The following is a 19268-nucleotide window of genomic DNA, read 5'->3' on the forward strand; positions in this document are numbered from 1 at the left end:
TCACTAGGGCCCATCCCTGAAATCTCAGGGTTTGGAATGCTTCTGACCTGGCAACCCTAATCAGAAGTAGGCCATATAATCATAGAATAGTAGAGCTGGAAGGGGCCTATGCTCAATGCAGGTATCCAAATCAAAGAATTCCAGACAGATGGCTGCCCAGCTGCCTCTGGAATGCCTCCAGTGTCGGAAAGCCCACTACCTCTCTAAGTAATTGGTTCCATTGTCATATGGCTCTAACAGTTAGGAAGTTTTTCCTGATGTCCAGTCGAAATCTGGCTTCCTGCAACTTGAGCCCATTATTCCGTATCCTGCACTCTGGGACGATTGAGAAGAGATCCCGGCCCTCCTGTGTGTGACAACCTTTCATGTACTTGAAGAGTGATATCATCTCTCCCCTCAGTCTTCTCTTCTCCAGGCTAAACATGCCCAGTTCTTTCAGTCTCTCCTCATAGGGCTTTGTTTCCAGTCCCCTGATCATCCTTGTTGCCCTCCTCTGAATCTGTTCCAGTTTGTCTGCATCCTTCTTGAAGTGCGGAGACCAGAACTGGACTCAGTATTCAAGATGAGACCTAACCAGTGCTGAATAGAGGGGAACTAGTACTTCATGTGATCTGGAAACTATACTTCTGTTAATACAGCTTAATATAGCATTTGCCTTTTTTGTAGCCACATCACACTGTTGGCTCATATTCAGCTTGTGATCAATGACAATTCCAAGATCCTTCTCACATGTCGTATTGCTGAGTCAAGTATCCCCCATCTTATAACTGTGCATTTGGTTTATTTTTCCTAAGTGTAGAACCTTGCATTTATCCCTGTTGAATTTCATTTTGTTGTTTTCAGTCCAATGCTCCAGCCTATCAAGGTCCCTTTGAATTTTGTTTCTGTCTTCCATGGTATTAGCTATGCCCCCCAATTTTGTATCATCTGCAAATTTGATAAGCATGCTCTGTCCCTCATCCAAGTCGTTAATAAAAATGTTGAAGAGCACTGGGCCCAGGACAGAGCCCTGTGGTACCCCACTTGTTACTTCCGCCCAGTTTGAGAAGGAATCATTGATAAGCACTCTTTGAATACGATTCTGGAGCCAACTTTGGATCCACCTGTGCATCACCTTGCTTTCTGAACCAGTAAATTTAATCACCTTTAAAATATATCCATATAAGTACCATATTTTATTGTGGCATTTTTCTTTTAAATATATTTATTCAAATATTTAGCCCACTAGTTCTGCAAAGATTTACAGTTTATAACTATACAATAGAAGTGATATTATTTTAAAAATAATAATCAGATATATTTGCAGTGATCTGTGACTGACAGCAGTAAAAAATAAAATACTGAAAAGCTAAAATATTAACTATCTGCCAGTATAATCATGTCTGTCCCCAAAATCAGTCCAAATAAAAATATATAGCACTACTTCTGGAAGATCAAAATTTTGCTTTATTTAATAAGGGTTGTATCCAAACGTGTTCCATCACAAATGGAAGACACAGTAGAGGCTTTCATCAGCAAATCAGGGAAAATATTCACAGATCTCTCTTCCCCCCCCGCAACTTCCTGCACGCACCCCAAACCTTCTGTAGAGGATTGGGGTACTCTATGGAACAGTTTGGGAGGTAGCTCAAGGAAACTGGTGAAAATTGTCTTCCTCTCCATTCCCCTGAAGAAAGCCTCCACTGGATCAAAGCCCCTTCCATCATCAGAGGGCCACCATTGGATAAAATTCAAAGTTTATTTTCTTTTACAAAACGTTCATTTTTATTGCTGTTGAATCTTACAACTGTACAGTTAACAATGTATAAAATTATAATCTGTAAATAACAAAAGAACCCTAAGTTTCTAAATAGTTTTTGTTTGACTGATTGTTCATTGTTTGGATGGAAGATAAAGAATGCTTTCCCCCTTAAATTTATCATGATAAGCGCTATCGAGCTAACTTTAAGAATTTGAGACTACAGTTCTTCGAAGGACATCCAGAGGGAAGCAAGAATCTTTTGAATTCAGTTGGTCTTGCTTCTGAGTAAACATGTTGAGGATTATAAAAAACCCTTAATGATCTAACTGTAGGAAACTGCAATGATAGGGGTTTCTCATAAGAGAACCTAGAGACCATTTTCAGAAAATGCTGTACCACAAATTTCCACCAGCTCTAGTTTGCAGTGAGCTCTAGATGCTAGTAGTATCAAAATAGGACAGGAATTCTAAAAGTCCCTGGTGTGCTGCAAACTCTTTAAAGTCGATTTCAGGTAGCTAAAAGCCAGCTGCCTGATTTTCATGTTTTACTTCAAGGAGTTAAAAATCCAGCACTGTGCTGGATGAGCCAGATGGTCTTTAACAGTAACATTGTTCATATTGTTTAGATTATCCTGTTGCAAGTACAGTGCCTCATTTACCTTTTATGGAAGAAAGTGTGGAAAATTGACCACAGATGTACTCAACTAGGAATGATGGCTGAGGCAAGCTTTCCTGGCCTCCCTCGCTCTAACGCACTTGATCCCACAGATAAAAAATAAATACACAAATGTGAGGAGGCAGCATGAGAATTCTCTAGCATTACTTATTTAAGTACTTACTTTAGATCCCTGAGCTGCTAAAGCTCTCATTTCCTTAAAAACCAAATGTCATTTGTTTCACTTGTATACTTTTACATTTAAGCAGCTTCAACACAGATATTAAACCAAGTACTAAACACAGCACAAGATTTATATACATCTATAAATTACTCTCTCTCTCTCTCTCTCTCTCTCTAAGCAGGTATGGAGAGAAGTCTTGAGTATATAGACTTCAAGTACAGTTCCTAATTAAAAAGAAAGAGATGGTGGTTGTTTTTGTACTGTATAACAGAGAGCGCACACACGCTATTAATACAGCTGTGATTACTATCGGAAGTTAAGCTTATGATAAATTAATTAGCTAGACCATTGCTGTCAGTCATGTGTTGTTGAATTTGCACCGTAACTTCAAAGGCATATCTGAATAGAAATGCACTACTTGGGTTGAGTCAGATCTTGATTTTGAAAATAGTGCATTTAAAATTGCATAAATGAGAATTGCAAATGAAAAGGTACATACTCTGTTCTATAAAGGTCTTTTTGTTTCTTATCACTTTCCTTTCTGTCCCTTATTTCCTTCCTCTTACTGATGGCTGATGTCAAACTGCATTTACTTCTGGCAAGTGGATTCCGCCTTGGAGTTTCAGTGCTGACACTACAGCATTTGCATGCAGGTGTTCCTGCCACAAACTACAGCTGCTCCAGCTTGCATAACCCCCGGGAGTAGTGAGAGCCAAATTCATAAACCCATTCAGTTTCTGAAGATACCAAATGAGAAAATCCCAAGTTAGCATTGATACATTAAATACCTTGGCTCATGGACTGGTGGGCTGTCTACACACCTCAAACATACTTATTTGCATGATGGATAAGTTGGCAATAAATTTAACCATGGGCTGTTAGCTCAAATTGAGATTGTCTATTATGGATATAGCACTTTTAAAGAAACATAGGGAGCTCCCTTATACTGAGTCGGGCCATTGGTCTACACAGTTTATTTTCTATACTGACTGATGGTTTCAGACAGGAGTCTTTCCCAACCCTACCAACAGATGCCAGGGATTGAACCTGGGACCTTTTTATACACAAAGTACGTGTCCTAATTTATGATCATGTACCACATGGCAATTCACCACGATGTATACGTGACCACTTTGTAAGCTCATTATCCGTATCATTCTGCCAAGTAGTGAGAGAATGTTACCACCCCTCCAGCTTCCCAAATTTTTGATTAAGCACAGAAGTGGAACTGAGTTGGTCTTTCCTACTATATCTAAATTGGCATGCAGTTATAAAACACGGAATGGCCATCTGGGCCATGGTTGGTAATTGCATTTAGTCTGCTTAATGCTTCCAGACTAAACCTGGAGTTTGTTGATGAACTAATGTTTTACTTTTGTCATTATAAAACCCAGGATATCTTGTAAAAGGCCATGAATTGAACTGGAAAAAATACTTTGAAATTTTACTACTTTTCATTAATAATGTTTGTTACTTTTATTTGTAAAATATGCTGCTTTCTTATTTGCACAGCACTTGATAACATTTGTGTGTGTGTTTGTGGTATCCTTGGGCAGCTGTTTGTTGTGGTCCCAGTGCCCTGTCAAGGTCCACTTCTGACAGTTCTCTTGTTTCCCCATTCTAATTCCTTTTTCTGGCAGTCAGCACTATAATGTGCCAGAAATCAGGTGAGACTGTTTAATTTCCCATAATGCTCTGGAGCTGTGCTATATTAGAGATATTGTCAGAAATGTAAATGGCATCACCTGGCACTGTGTCAGAGTGCTATTGTTGACCACTACTACCAAGGCCTACCACCAGACACAGCTTTGCCATGCGATCCCTCAAATCAGAAGATGGACCTGATGTTTGCCTTTACAACACCACTGTAAAGTACCTTACTGTTATTTCAATTTTGCCAGTGAGCAGCTGAGAAGGTAAGATGCCCAAGGCTGCACAGGAGGGCCTTGGACTTCGACCCTCTAGATCGGGGTTGCCATTATTTTTGGATCAGCCACAACTTTTTGAATTTTAAGAGAGTGCTGAGAGTGCCAGTCATAAAATGGCTGCCTTGGGGGGCAAGTCATAGCACAAAATTAGAGAGAGTAGAATTATAACTGCTTCTTTCCCAGCCCTGGACAACTTCATGTTTACCATGGGAAGTCAGCTATGTCCTGATGGTCCTGATTGTGGAGATACAGCTGTTAAAAGTGCAAGAACTGGCTGCCCATTTGCTACCAGGCCAAGTTCAAGGTTATAGTTTTGGTGTACAAAACCCTATGCAGCTCAGGACCAGGATACCTGAAAGACCGTCTTACTCCTTATATACCCAGTCGATCACTACACTCTGCAGGTGAGGGCCTCCTGCAGATACCATCTTATCAGGAGGTTCGTTCTGCACAATATAGGAAACAGACCTTTAGTGTGGCAGCACCAACCCTGTGGAATTCCCTCCCCTTAAATATTAGGCAGGCACCATCTCTGCTATCTTTTTGGCGCCTTTTGAAGACTTTCCTCTTTCAACAAGCCTTTCAAGTTGAGTCCTATCCCAGTCTGCATCTGTTAGAATTGCTTGTTAATATGTGTTTTTTTAATAATATGTTTTTAACCCTTTTTAAAAGATGTTCTTAAAGCTTTTTTAAAAAAATGTTTTTAATGTTGTTTTGTTTTAATGTATTTTAAGGTCTGTTTTTATGATGTTTTAAAGTGTTTTTAGCGTTTCTGTTTGCTACCCTGAGTTCCTGCTGGGAGGAAGGGTGGGATATAAATCAAATAATAAATAAATAAAGAACCCTGTTTTCCTTCACAGGGACCCTTCCTGGGTGTGCCAATGAAGGCCCTCATAGGGACTGGATTGTTGACACCTGCCCTAGTGTAAGGCGCAATTCTGTATTCCCTAGACAGCACTCTGCTTTCATAACAGTGTTGTCAGTAGATTTTATCTTCATATATTGGGTGCTCCTGAACCCAGCTTTACATCTTGATGCTCAGGTAGTTTTTTCCCTTAGCTTCAATTTCTGAGCTGGCTACAAATCTGCTTTATGGGTGGCATACATTCATTGCTAACCTGTCACTTTAACTGTAACAGTGCACTCTCCCTGGACCTGCCTTTTGAATGCAGTCTGGAAACCACAGCTCGTACAGAGTTTTCTTGTAGCAAGGCACAGGGAGCACCAGGGCTGTGGAGTCGGTACACCAAACCTTTGACTCCGACTCCTCTATTTTTCTACTGTCCGACTCCAACTCCAACTCCTCTATTTTTCTACTGTCCGACTCCGACTCCACCCAAAATTGCTTCTTGTCAATCAAAATTTATTTGGAAGTCGGAGTCGGTACATTTCTACTGACTCTGACTCCAACGCTACCCAAAATTGCTTCCGACTCCAACTCCACCCAAAATTGCTCCCGACTCCGACTCCACAACTCCAACTCCACAGCCCTGGGGAGCACATTAACCTGGATTTACTTAGCTAACCTGGCTACCAGTAATTTTCAGAGTCTAATTAAAAGAGTGATTATTATTTTTATTTATTTTATATTGTTAAAACAACTAATCCTACATAACATATGGGGTACAAACATGGTAGCAGGTAAGAGCATTCTTGACAGTCTCATAAACATTTAAGATTTCCAAGAACCATCATTTCAATGTTCAATGGTATCTCTCTGTAAGTGAGCATGTGTAGTTGGTGGACTTTGATTTGTTTCACTGATACCATGAAAAAATGGGAATCAAGCCACAGAAAAACAATCATATTTCACTCAGCCTTGTGCTTTCCATATCTGGGTAGTCAGGCTTTCCGCCAAAGCTACAGCCCAAACTCTCACATACCATGAGTCCAATGACAGGCCTTCCAAAGCACGCCATTTGTGTGCAATCTCCAGATGTGCAGCCACCATAAAATTGAGAATCAATTCCTTAAAGAGTACATCCTCATTAGCCCCTTCAAATATATTTAACAAAGCCAAAGCTGGTGATATTGTCCAGTGATTAATGTGATCACTGAAAATACAACCGTCCAGAAAGCTTGAACCACTAGACAGTTGCATCATATATGTTTGTATGTGTCAAGATGGCCACACAATCATCAACAGAGGGGAGACATTTTCATAATCCTGGATCATTTCAGAAGTGTAAGGTACCACTTATGTAGTATCTTTAAGGAATTTTCTCTGATTTGTGCAGACATAGACCATAAAGGTCTCTTTGTCCACATTGCCGACCACTATTCTGGATACGTTTCCAAACCCAATTCATGATCCCACCAAAACTGGATCCCTGTTATTGTGCCTATGGATTCCTTGTTCAAAATCTGATATATTCGAGAGACTAACTTAGCGGAATAATATTCAGCATCAACAATAATTTTCTCAAAAGCAATGAGCTCTAGTGGCTTGTGCCACAACAGTTGGATTTAACAGGAAATGCATTAATTGATTACATCTGAGCCAATTAAAGTTTGCATCAATAATATGCTTTCTCAGTGTATCCCCAGGGATTGGCTTTTTGTCTGTATAAAAGTCCCAGAGGCAATATAAATTTTCAGTTTCCCATGTCTGAGGTTTATAGAACCGTCCAACCAGGGCAGATGATCTGGATGATAAGCAAAAGGTAACAGAGGCAACAGGGGAGATGCCAGTTTTTTAAACCAAGCATACCATATTTTGAATGTTACTTTTATGGACTTAACATATCAGTAGAACCCACTTTCTTGGGTAGGAAGAGCAATGCCATATAGGAAAGGTAAGGTAATTCCATTCCCACCCCAGGTTTGTGCACTTACCCATGAATAAGAGAACAAAGGTGTCAAAGCCTCGAAGTTAAAAAAGTATGGCATACCAAGACTTCCCAACAAACTGTTCCCATATTAAACCTTATTGTTGACCCTGGATCTTCTGCTGCCATGTATGAATTTGTTGAGTATGTTTTGCCATATTTGAAATTGCTTGGAGGGAATGAAAACCGGTAAGCCTTGCAATAAAAACAGGAATTTGGGTAAAAGTGACATCCTAACTGTGGCTATACGGCCAAGCCAGGATAAGTTAAGAGACAACCACTGAACAGTGAAAATTACTTTTGAGTAAACTCGTTTGGGATTATGTTAAGAGTTAAGACACGTTTCAACGTCAAGAAATAACTATTATCCAAAGCTACTAATATTTATTGATGCTGATCATTTCTGAGCACCATTAAGGCTGCAATCCAATACACACTTACCTGGTAGTAAGTCCCATTGAACCCAATGGAGCTTACTTCTGAGTAAACTGTAATTTACTTTATTTTTGCAGTCATGATTGCAGCTATTATTCATTACATGTTATGTGGGTTTGGAGCAAGTTTTAAGCAGACTTTTTTTGGAACTATTTGTGGCACAACCCTGAAGGGTAGCTATGCTTCTCTGTAAAACAAGCCCCATGATAACACATTGAAGATTTAACAGACTTATTATAAATACTATCATATTTATTGACAAATTGTCTAGTCTTTAAAGTAAAGAATTAAATTTAGATGTTTCAGCTACAATTCTATACTCACTTGCTCAGAAGTAAGCCCTATTAACTTCAATGGGACTTACTTTTGAGTAGACATGTGTAGGATTGCACTGTAGGGTTGCCAGGTCAGAAGCATCCCAAAGCCTGAGATTTCACAGACAGGCCCTAGTGATTTCACAGGGGCAGATCGTAGAGATGTCACGGGGTGGACCATAGTGATGTCACAGGGGCAGGCCTGAGTGATGTCATTAAACATGATACATTAAGTATCAACCACAGTTGCTTGGAGTATACAGTTCAAACAAAAACATTTCTCTGATTTGCAATTAAAATAGAAATCTTAGCTAAAAAATGGAGCCTGGGTAGGGGACATTTAAAGTAACCTACTTGCTTCTGGCAAGAAGGGTTTAAGTGTCCTCAGGCCAGCCCAGTCACCAGAGGCCATTGTAGGAAGAAAGAAGCCTAGTGTTGTGGAGATGTTAGATGGGAGCACTCAGGAGTAAAGATGGATGCCCCTGAAGGCTGCAATTCTAAACTCACTAAGCCCCATAGAACTCAACAGGACTTACTTCTGAGTAGATATGGTTTGCTTTGTGCTGTTGGTAAAGCTTGACTGAGATCAGAAAGAGGTTTGAGAAATGAGTAAGAGTAAGAAGATTCTCTACCCTTTTCTGTCTACCCGTGGACTGCTATAAACTCACTTTGACAGCCAACCCAATTCCAGTGAGTAATTATCAACAGAGAGAAAATGCACATGGTTTGGTCTACCTTCACAGACAGCAGCTTGGGAACAACAACAATTGCAGCCACACTTCCCAGTATGTGAATTCTCTTTTACCACTATTGGGCAACAAACAAATAGTCATGCAACCAACAAGATGCATCATCAGTGGGGTTAAGGGGATTGAGCTGAGCGCATGGAACTACTGTTGTTGCTTCTATGGATGTAAAGGAGTGAGGTTAAATGTAAATGAAATAGGAAAAAAGTGTTGGTTTCTTAAATGCGATACCAGAACAAAATGGTATAACCACAACAAAATTCCTATGAGTAAGGCAGAAAACTCAGCATCCCACAATCAGTCAGGATTCCTAACCAAAAAACAAAACTAAAAAAATCCTGGCAGCCAGCCAGCCAAGGTCACAGAAATCCTCATGCAATACAACCTGACTTGGGGGCTGCAGTTAGTGCAGAATGCTGTGGCACAATTGCTAATACGAGTGAGACCCTATCAGCACATAATACCTCTGCTCTGAAATCTGCACTGGTTGCTGATCTGCTACAAGGCCAAGTTCAAGGTGTGCTTTTCATGCTACAGGTGCCACATAGTACTTGTTCTGCTCTTGTAAGAAATCAGTCCTTTAGTGTGGCAGCAGCTACTCTTTGGAACTCCCTGCCTATTGACATTAGGCAGACACCTTCATTGTACTCTTTTCAGCACCTGCTAAAAACATTTTTGTTTAGGTGAGCCTACCCAGGCAGGTAGAAGCTATAGTGTTTTTTATCTGTTTTAACTCATTGTTGGTTTTATTATTTTGAATATTTTTAAATACCTGTCTTTAACTGTTTTTGCCAATAATGTTACTGTTTTAATTCCTTCTATAAACCCCTTTGAGTTTTTTTTACAATAAAGCAGTATGTAAATGTTGTAAATAAAATGCATAAGTAAATTTTGGAGTCATTGTGGCCCTTGGGTCTCTTTCCACTTTTAGGAACAAAGAAATCTTCTTTATACCAACTCAGGCCATTTGATACCATCTAGCTCAGTACTGATCACATGGTCTAGCATTGGCTCTCCAGGATTCCAGCCAATAGTCTTTTCCAGAAATTGAATTTTGGACCTTTATATGCAAAGCATATGCCCTGCCACTGAGCTACAGCCCTTCACCTGTTTAAAAAAGTATCTTTTAAAATTGTTCTTTTCAATTCACTAATGAACGCAATCATACTTAGGGCAGATCCACACCATTCATTTAAAGTGCATTCAACACCCATTTGAAGCACATGAATCCCACCACAGATTCATGGGAACTGTAGTTTGTTAAGGGTGATGAGAACTATAACTGAGGGGGAAATGACACTTCCCAGGATTCTTTGGGGAAAGTCATGCACTTTAAATGTGAGCTGGATGTGCTTTAAATGTATTGTGTGGAGCAACTTAATAAACTACCTGCATGTAAATTGTTAGAATTAATTTTTTAAAATGGAAATGAGCTGTAAAGTTTGCTGGGCAACCATGGGCTACTCACCTCTCAGCCTAATCTGCCTCTCAGGATGAAAACAGAGGGAAACTATGACCACACCAAGGAAGAAGGGCACACTTAAAATGTAGAGGAAATAATAATATACAACCTTTGTGTGAAATCAGATACTTATTAGAACATAGTATGAAGAAATATTCATATAAGCATGACTATCAAATATGTTTATTATTGCACAACCTGTAAAGATATTTGTAGTGCAATCCTACGATTGTTTACTTAGCAGCAAGTCCCAATGTATTCAATGGGCCTTACTCAAAGAGGGAAGTGTGCACAGAACTGCAGCTTCAAGTGATAAGGAACTTCACCTACCCAACCCCAAATTCAGAATCATGCCACTTTGAGCTGTTTTGCAACTGTTTATACATGTTTTTATGGTTATAGAATTTTAAAGGGATTTATTTATTGTTGTGAGTTGCCTTGGTTTCCAATCACCATCCCTACCTCACAGGGTTGTTGGGAAGACTCCAAATACACACACACACTGGAAATGTAAAAATACATAGATCCCATATAATAATTTATTGTCAAAACCAGTTGGTGATTGCAGACCATTTTTGTAAAAAATAAAATCATTAATAGCTTCCTACACAATAAAAGCAGCGATACCTATGTAAGCCCTGCCTAACTGCTTTAAAAATAGAACTGGATGGGGAGAGAAAGATTTACAACACCAACACAATCCTTTGTAGTGTTCACTCAAAAGTCCCATTAATTTACAGCACAATCCTAACCATGTCTACTTAAAAATAAGTCCTATTGAATGCAACAAGGTTTACTCTGGGTATGTGGGATTAGCATTGTAGCTTTACTCCCAAAAAAGCAAGTATTGGATTAAAACTTCATATTGGAAAGGTTTTCAAAACACCTCTCTTCAACAGCCCAGGAAAATTTAAACTTGTTTGACTCCTGCACACAAGAGAAAAAATGACTTTTGGTACTGCTGAAAGCTATGTACTTACTCAATTTATGAGGTTTTCAGATAAATAGGAAAAAAGTTTCTACCTTTGCAATACGGTCTAGGTACTGCCTGGAGGCCAAGAAATCCCTTGTCAATCACAACCCTAACTTCACTTATTGGCTACAAACCTGAAAGGGAGGGATTAGAGCAGCCAGCTAAGAGATCATTTCACAGAAGTTGCGGGGGGGGCAACAGCTGACATTTTGATGTATATCTTGTGACCCCAACCACCTAGAAACAATTTTTTTAAAATGAAAGCTGAGAGTCCGGAGATTGGGGTGACTCACCCAGAGAGGACCCCAAAAATCTGGAGTCTCTGGGGAAAAACTGGAGAGCTGGCAACCCTACTGCACTGTTTACATCAACAAGTCACACAGCCCTCCCAAGTCTCTGCTTAGTTGTCTGGTAGAGGTTTATGTCCTTGCCTACTAGTAACTGCAGCAGACCTCTCTTTAGCTCTGAGGTTCAAATCAATGCCTGATATTTTATGCCTCTAGCTTTTTTAAAAATGAAGTCTCCCCTCCAACTGATAAGATTCTCATTTCTGCGAGGCTGAAATCCTATACCCACATACCTGGAAGTAAGCTGCATTGGGATTTACTTTTGAGTAGACATGGTTAGGATTGCAGTGAGACTCAGATTCCTAGTCTCTTCCCCTGCTCTTCCTCTCCTTTTACTAGCTTTCTGGTTCCCTCCTCCTACCTTACCTAGAGATGTAAAATTTTCAGAAGTTTTGAAACCATGGGAAAAAACCATTTTCCCCAGGGTTTTTTTTTAGAAAAAAATGGAAATTTTCAGAAAGATTGAAAAAAATGCAATATTAGCATTTTTTACAGATTGAAAGTCACTTTGTTACTTCAGGAACATCAAATGTAATTATGTACAAGTTGGTTTGGCATAAAATTGTCACATTTGGTATATTAAAAGTACATTTTATTCAAACAATTATTGCAATTATTATTATTGAATTTACTTTTTTTAATTTTTAATTTTTTTTGTAACAAATGGATCTACAAGATCCTGAACTGTAAGGAACACCTGAACTGTAAGGAACCTGTTTTGTTTTGCCAGTTTATGAGGAGCAGGGAAAAAACAATTTAAAAAAACAGAAACCATCAGCATTAATAACAAAGAAAATTATTTATGTCTCTGCTAGTCCTCCACAGTGTCAAGCAGACATAAAGCACCCATTCCCATAAAAAAAGAGCTGAGAAAAAGGGGGGAACCAAGATTCAATGAAACATTTTATTCATCATGCTAAAATAAAATATTCCATAATCCATTTTTTCTTTATTTTTTCAATTTTTCCAGTTTTTCAGAAAAAAACAAAAACGGGGAGGGGGGACTTTTTCCCTGAATTTTCCCAGGTTTTTTCCGGGCCTTCACATCTCTAACCTTACCTCAAACAATTCTCACTTGTCTGAGCCCACTAGAGTCCCCCCAGCTCCACTTCAGGGTCCCCCACCCCAGTTCTATCTTTACTACCTCTCCTCTACACCATTCTACCTTCCCCTCTTCCTACCTTTCCCTCAAAGTGATGGTGCAATCCTATACTAACCCCACCTACCTGGGAGTAAATCCTATTGAATTGAGTGGGATTTACTTCTGAATAGACATATTTAGCATTGTACTATGAGCCAGCACACCCACACTACCCCCCTTCACTACCTTCACTTGCAGTACCTGGCCCTCAAACTGTTTCCTAACCCTACTTGCCTGGGAGTAAGTCTCACTGGATTGAGTGGGACTTACTTCAGAGTAGAAATGATTAGGCTTGGAATGAGAGTTCTCAAATGCTGTACTTAAGAGTCCTAATCCTCCCCCACCCTTCTGGTTCTCTGACTCCTGCATTGCCTCAAGAGTCAAGGTGGCCCGCTTGCATTGGCTGCCTGTATGTTTCCGAGCTCAGTTTTGACCTATAAAGCCTTACATGGCTTGGGACCACAATACCTAATAGAATGCCTCTCCCGAGACAAACCCACCCGTACACTACGTTCAAGATCAAAAGCCCTCCCCTGGGTGCCTACTCCAAGGGAAGCTCGGAGGATGGCAACAAGGGAGAGGGCCTTCTCAGTGGTGCCCCCCAAATTATGGAATGGTCTTGCTGACAAGGTGCACCTGGTGCCAACACTATTATCTTTTTGGCGCCAGGTCAAGACTTTCCTCTTCTCTCAGGCATTTTAGCATGTGTTTTAAATTGTTGTTATATTGTTTTAAATTTTAAAAATGTGTTTTAAATTGTTTTTAAAATATGTGTTTTAAATTGTATATTTGTTTTAATGTTTTTGATTGCTGTAAACCGCCCAGAGAGCTTCGGCTGTGGGGCAGTATACAAGTGCAATAAATAAATAAATAAATAAACAAATAAACAAATAAACAAATAAATAAAATAAAGAATAACACAGGAGCCAGCTTCATATGCTTATTTCCCCCCTTTCTTTTTTTCTCTCTCCCTCCTTCATGCTCACTTCCTCCGCACCTTCCCTCCAGCTGACCCTTTAAGCTTCACTATGCAAGCCTTCCTTGCTCATCTTTCCCACTCGGATGCTGCCACTTGATCTCATTTTTGGTTAGCAGCTGCAGCCGGTAGCAAAACACAGAGTTGCAAAGGCTGTCCCCAGGGAGAAAATTGCACACGGTCAAAGCCACGTAGAGAGAATGCAGGGATAGATCAACACGTGAGCAGAATACTCCTTTTTTCATGGAACAGCTATACATGGTGAATTTTAAAATCACATTAGACTCCTTCTCAAGAGCAGCTGAACCCAGGTACACGGAACTTGTACTCGGGTACAGAGTAACGTCAGAGCACTCCCTATGTGTCTACCTAAATCATAATGTAAACTCACTTGTAAAACAAGGCTTTTCCTGCTCCAATACAGCATCATCTGTAATAGTACATGGTCTGCTTCTACTCAAACTATGATTATTTGGTTGTCTTGTTTCATAGCCAGACCTTATCTTTTCTCCACACTTTTCTCTCTGATTGTTCAGGTAGCAATCCCAAAGGATTCTAAAGCACTCAGCATGCTTGTTAACTGCTTTTGGGTAGCAATATTGCTATACTCTGAAATCATTCTCTTGTGATGCTACTTGGAAATTTGCCTATTTCAGCAATATGCTTCTATCAGAAGTGGTTGCAATGAATGAGATCTCCTTTATATTAAAACTAACAGAGTATATGGCTCCGGTAATTTCTGTGAAGAGAAAATTTGCCTGGGTACTTTAAAAAGAATCCTGTTGACAAGGCTAGCACTAGGCATGACTGGGCCCTTGGGCATCAGCCTGCCCCAGGCCCATGGTGCCTGCACATCCCACCTGCCTCTCCCATAGCTGTGAATGCCATGCATGTTGCTTGCACTACCATCAACTGAAATGGTGGTGGGGACATCAGCCCCTTAGGGTTGATGGCAGGCATGCATGTGCAGTGCACATGACATTCGCAGTGACAGAAGAGGTAGGTGGGCTGTATGTGCAGGCTTATGGAAGCCTGCACTGTCTGTATGGGGGGAGTGCCTGGGAACTTCCTCTTCTCGATCCGCAGCAGGGTCGGGAGCTGCCACTGCCGCAGATCATGGAACAGGATATGCCTAGTGCTCATTTGTAAAATAAAACGTCATAATGTGAAATGCTGGTGTGTGCGTGCATACACATACACACACACACACACACACTGGAGGCACACTGCTTTTCAGGTAATCAGCACTTTGAAGATCTATTAGTAATTAAATTGGACAACATATGATGTTAGCTAAAAATGCATTTTCTCTTTGTTATCTGGATTTTCTCATGGCCTAGATAATTTTATCCTATTAACATCAAACATCCAGGTAACTTTAGAATCCTGTATCTGCATTATTTCTAGGAAAGCATAATATAATTAGAAATGACAGTAATTGGTATTACATGGTTTAATTAAATTTCCTCCTCTGTGAACAAAACCTTTTAACCAACAATTCCAGTGCTATTTCTGTATTTATTTGTTATGTGACTAAATGTGTTATGTGGCAGATATGGTATTTACCCATTTTCACAAATTAAGCTATTAGTATTATGTTGCCTCTAAATTGTTTCTTGAACTGATGGGCAAAACCACCTGCGAGAGAATTTCCACTTCTCTTTGCTAAACTTCCTGTTTTCACTAAGCTGAAAATTGTGAGTTGAGAAAGCAACACTCTGTGAAAGATATAAAGATCAAGCTTTCCGTAATGTTGTGAACTTTTTCTGCTTGGAAGAAGAAGAGTGCAGGAGCTTATTTTATTGTAAATTAAGGCAATAACATAATGTAAAAATTCCTTCTAAATTTCTAAATGTTACTTCTGAAGGTGCAAGATTTGTATGAAGATGGTAACCGAATATCCCTGCCATCTTATAGAGTTTTAAAATGGTGAAATCTGACAGACCCAATTTAATTATTCACCTGTTGGATTTAGTGTGTTTGATAAAGAGCCCCCCAAAAAAGTCCAGAACTTGAGATACCAGGAGAAGGTGGGGTGCTCCATACAAAAGAGAACAACTGTGCTGTTGGGGTGGTATTTCTTTTGTGGACCCTGAGTAGGGTTACCATCATTTTGTCATTTCAAAAAGAGTACATTTGGCTTCGATAAGTGAAAAGTAAGAGTACAGTAGGGCCCTGCTTTACAGTGCTTCGCTTTACTGTGCTTTGCTAATACAGCAGTCTCAATTAGACGCAATTAGACTAAAGCCCCACTCATACGGCACTTGTTCCGCTTTTACGGTGGTTTTCGGGCATCACACGCCATTCTATTCAATGAGTTCCGCTTTACAGCGGTTTTTGCTTTACAGCGGGGGTCCGGAACGTAACCCGCTGTATGAGTGGGGCCCTACTGTATACTGTTGCACCATCTCAGAAAGAGTACATGTACTCTTAAAAGAGTACGGTTGGTAACCCTAACCCTGAGCCACCAACAAATACCTGATCCTGCCACCCTTTGGAGCTGGTCTGTGGGAGGGGGAAACCAGCAACAGGAACACCATTGAGTGATCTGGGGCTAAAGACACTAACTACAGCCCATTTTTAAGGCCTTGAAATAAGTAGAGACTGATTGATCCCATTAATATTATTGTTAGCAAGCTCAGAGGATCTCTACCACTTGTGTAGACCTTTAGCCTGTCTCAAAAGAAACTCTCTGGATGAAAGGGCAGGGATATTTGTTACTCTGGCAGGGATGGTTACTGCTAGAGTTAAGGACCATCTGTAGTTCCTGGTTAAATAAAAAACCAGGTGTATGGTTTGTATGTTTTAGAACTTTTATCTAAACCTTTTAGAACTTTTACCTCTTTTATTGGGAGGAAGAAAAAATTACTGATCTCTTTTTGTCTTGACTGCTTTGTTGTATAGTACCACAGAATACACATTATAGAGCCTGGATTTGAAACTAACTTTTTAAAAACTATAGGTGCTATATTTTCTATAGCAGATCAGAGGCAATATCCTATGAGATCCCTACACGAGCTGGCAGAGTCAGTTTTGGAGGTGGTGTTGGAGAACCTCAGGACAATTATTCTGGATGACTTCAACATACATGCTGAGGCTGCCTTGGCAGGATTGGCTTAGGACTTCCTGGCCAAAATGACAACCATAGGGCTGTTTCAGTACATTAGCTCCCTAATGCATAGAGTAGGGCATGCCCTTGATCTGGTTTAATTGGAGAGATTGGTCTGGATCTGGAGGAGTGTGTGTTTTTATAACACTGTTGTCATGTTCAGACCATTTTTCTGGTGAGGTTTGGATTTGTGACAGTATTTACCCTCTGCAGGATGCTCATTAAGCTGGAGTGAGATGTTACCAATATGTGGATTACATGCAGCTCTATCTCTCTGTTCCATCTGAATTGGGAGAGGTGGTTGAAGTGTTTGACTGGTGCTTAGAGGCAGTGACAGAGGTGTTATGTGTCCCAAGTCAAGGAGGTGTCCTGCCCAATCTGGTTGAAGTCAGATGCAAACATGTACTTTTCTTTAATAGGTTTAATGGAAAGTTTCAGTTCAGAGCGCTTCATTAATCAGCTTACTGGTTACACAGGATTCAGTATTTTTACTAGGAATAGCTAGCATGATGCTGCTGCACAAAAACATCACAGTAATTAGATATGCCTCCTTACCAGCCTTAAGTAAGGATAGGCGGGCTCCCTACTTGCATGAGAAAAGGGTTACCGTTGGGAGCGCAGGCACACAAGTGCTCTTCTTCAGAGGGACAGTGAGAACCCTTTGAGCCTGCCGGCGTCGCAGCCTGCATGTTGGAGGTGGCAGCTGGGCTGTACAAGGGCTGTGCAATGGCAACAGCAAAGTGAGCAAGGAAGTGGGGTGAAGGGAAGGTGGAGAGGTAACTTTCTGATTGGGCAGCGCAGCTGTCACTGTCAGCAGCACAGGAGCCTTCCTGTGCAACTGCGTTACTAAAGCCTTCCCCCCAGTCCAAGTCTGTCTCCTCTTCCTCGTCATTATTGCTGCTCACTCTTTCCACGGGGCTCATGACAGGAGGTGGGGAGATGGCCTATCCTAAATAAGGTTGCACTCCCCTGGAAGGATCAGGTCCAAAATTTGGGGGGCTCCTGGATTCAACCTTGTTACTGGAGGCTTGGTGGTTAGGAGTGCCTTTTTCCACCTCTGGCTAGTTCACCAGCTTTGGCCTCTTTTTGACAGAGATGACTTGGCCACTGTACTCCATGTTCTAGAACATTCAGGTTGGATTATTGCAATGCACTTTACGTGGGGCTGTCCTGGAAGACTACTCATCTGATACCTTCACTGTACAGCTTTCGTTGTATGCTGAAGACACACTTTTTTACTCTGGCTTTTGACACTGGACATAGATATATTGTAGGACCCTCTCTAGTTATAAATGTAACTTGTTTTAAACTGTTTTAAGTAATGTATTTCATAATAATAATATATAGATACACAGAATGTCTGTTTTCTACTTCGAACAGAATGAGGGGCAATATACAGCAACTGGGAATTTTTAAAGCTTCTCAGTAAATTGGCTACCTATACAGTACTGTACCCCCAGAGCTCCTGGGGGATCTGGCTGAGTTACCAGGCTTGTCAAGACCAGCAGCCTGTTTATATCAGTGGCTCTCTAGATTCAACCAAACTCATGGTGCTTCAAAACCGGAAGGATAAGTTCACATTCCATACAACAGTGAATTGATTCTTTGCACTCCTTATTTATTTTTATTTATTTTATTTATATCCCGCCCTTCCTCCCAGCAGGAACCCAGGGTGGCAAATAAAAACACTAAAAGCACTTTAAAACATCATAAAAACAGACATTAAAATATATTAAAGCAAAACAATTTTAAAAACATTTTTTAAAAGCTTTGAAGACTTTTTTTAAAAAAAGGTTAAAAACTTTTTTTTAAAAAAGGTTTAAGAGCATATTAAAAAACAATTCAGCACAGAAGCAGACTGGGGGCTTATCCAAACGGAGCGGGATAATCCACAGTTTCCATATTTGGTTTGTCATCTGATAGTCCTCGGGCTTATCCAAACGGAGCAGGATAATCCACAGTTTCCATATTCGGTTTGTCATCTGATAGTCCTCATTTTGCCTTTTAGTTCACTCTTTCCCAATTAAAAAAAAGCTTTTTTGCACCTGCACACGCAGTGGTAAGACCCCTACATTCTTTTTGCTTTTTCCAAGCTCCACCTCTAAAACCTCCCCCTATCAACCAATTGGTCAGCAAAAAAATTAGCTATGCTCCTCTCCCTCTTTGCAACCAAGCACAATATGGCTGTAAAGGAGTTCTAGCCTCGGAAGGAAAGGCTGCTGGTCGGTTTCACGCCTGCCTTGTTTGTATTTGCGATATTATGCTTAAATGAATGTATGCTTTTCTGCCTTTATTGCTATTTAAGGAGATACACACACTGGCAATTGCACTTATTTCTCAAAAAAAAGCAAGAAACGTGTCACCCCCCCTTCTTCTCCCTTTCCTTCCCACCGAGAATGAAATTGACAAAGCTTTCCGGAGCAGGCTTGA

At 40.3% G+C, this 19268-nt stretch overlaps 1 protein-coding gene across 6 annotated transcripts in view; it reads left to right on the forward strand.

The window, feature by feature from the left end:
• Positions 1 to 19268, forward strand: part of PARVA (parvin alpha) — a 158811-nt gene that overhangs the window by 62649 nt on the left and 76894 nt on the right. The window contains exon 1 of one of the 6 annotated variants that reach the window (XM_061610449.1): positions 13880 to 13949. The exons of 4 other annotated variants lie outside the window; for them this stretch is intronic. The gene's annotated coding sequence lies outside the window, so the exon portion shown is untranslated. One more of the 6 variants, XM_061610448.1, reaches the window with a different exon arrangement.

This window comes from Rhineura floridana, chromosome 2 (assembly GCF_030035675.1).
Source record: "Rhineura floridana isolate rRhiFlo1 chromosome 2, rRhiFlo1.hap2, whole genome shotgun sequence".
Taxonomy (NCBI): Eukaryota; Metazoa; Chordata; class Lepidosauria; order Squamata; family Rhineuridae; genus Rhineura; species Rhineura floridana.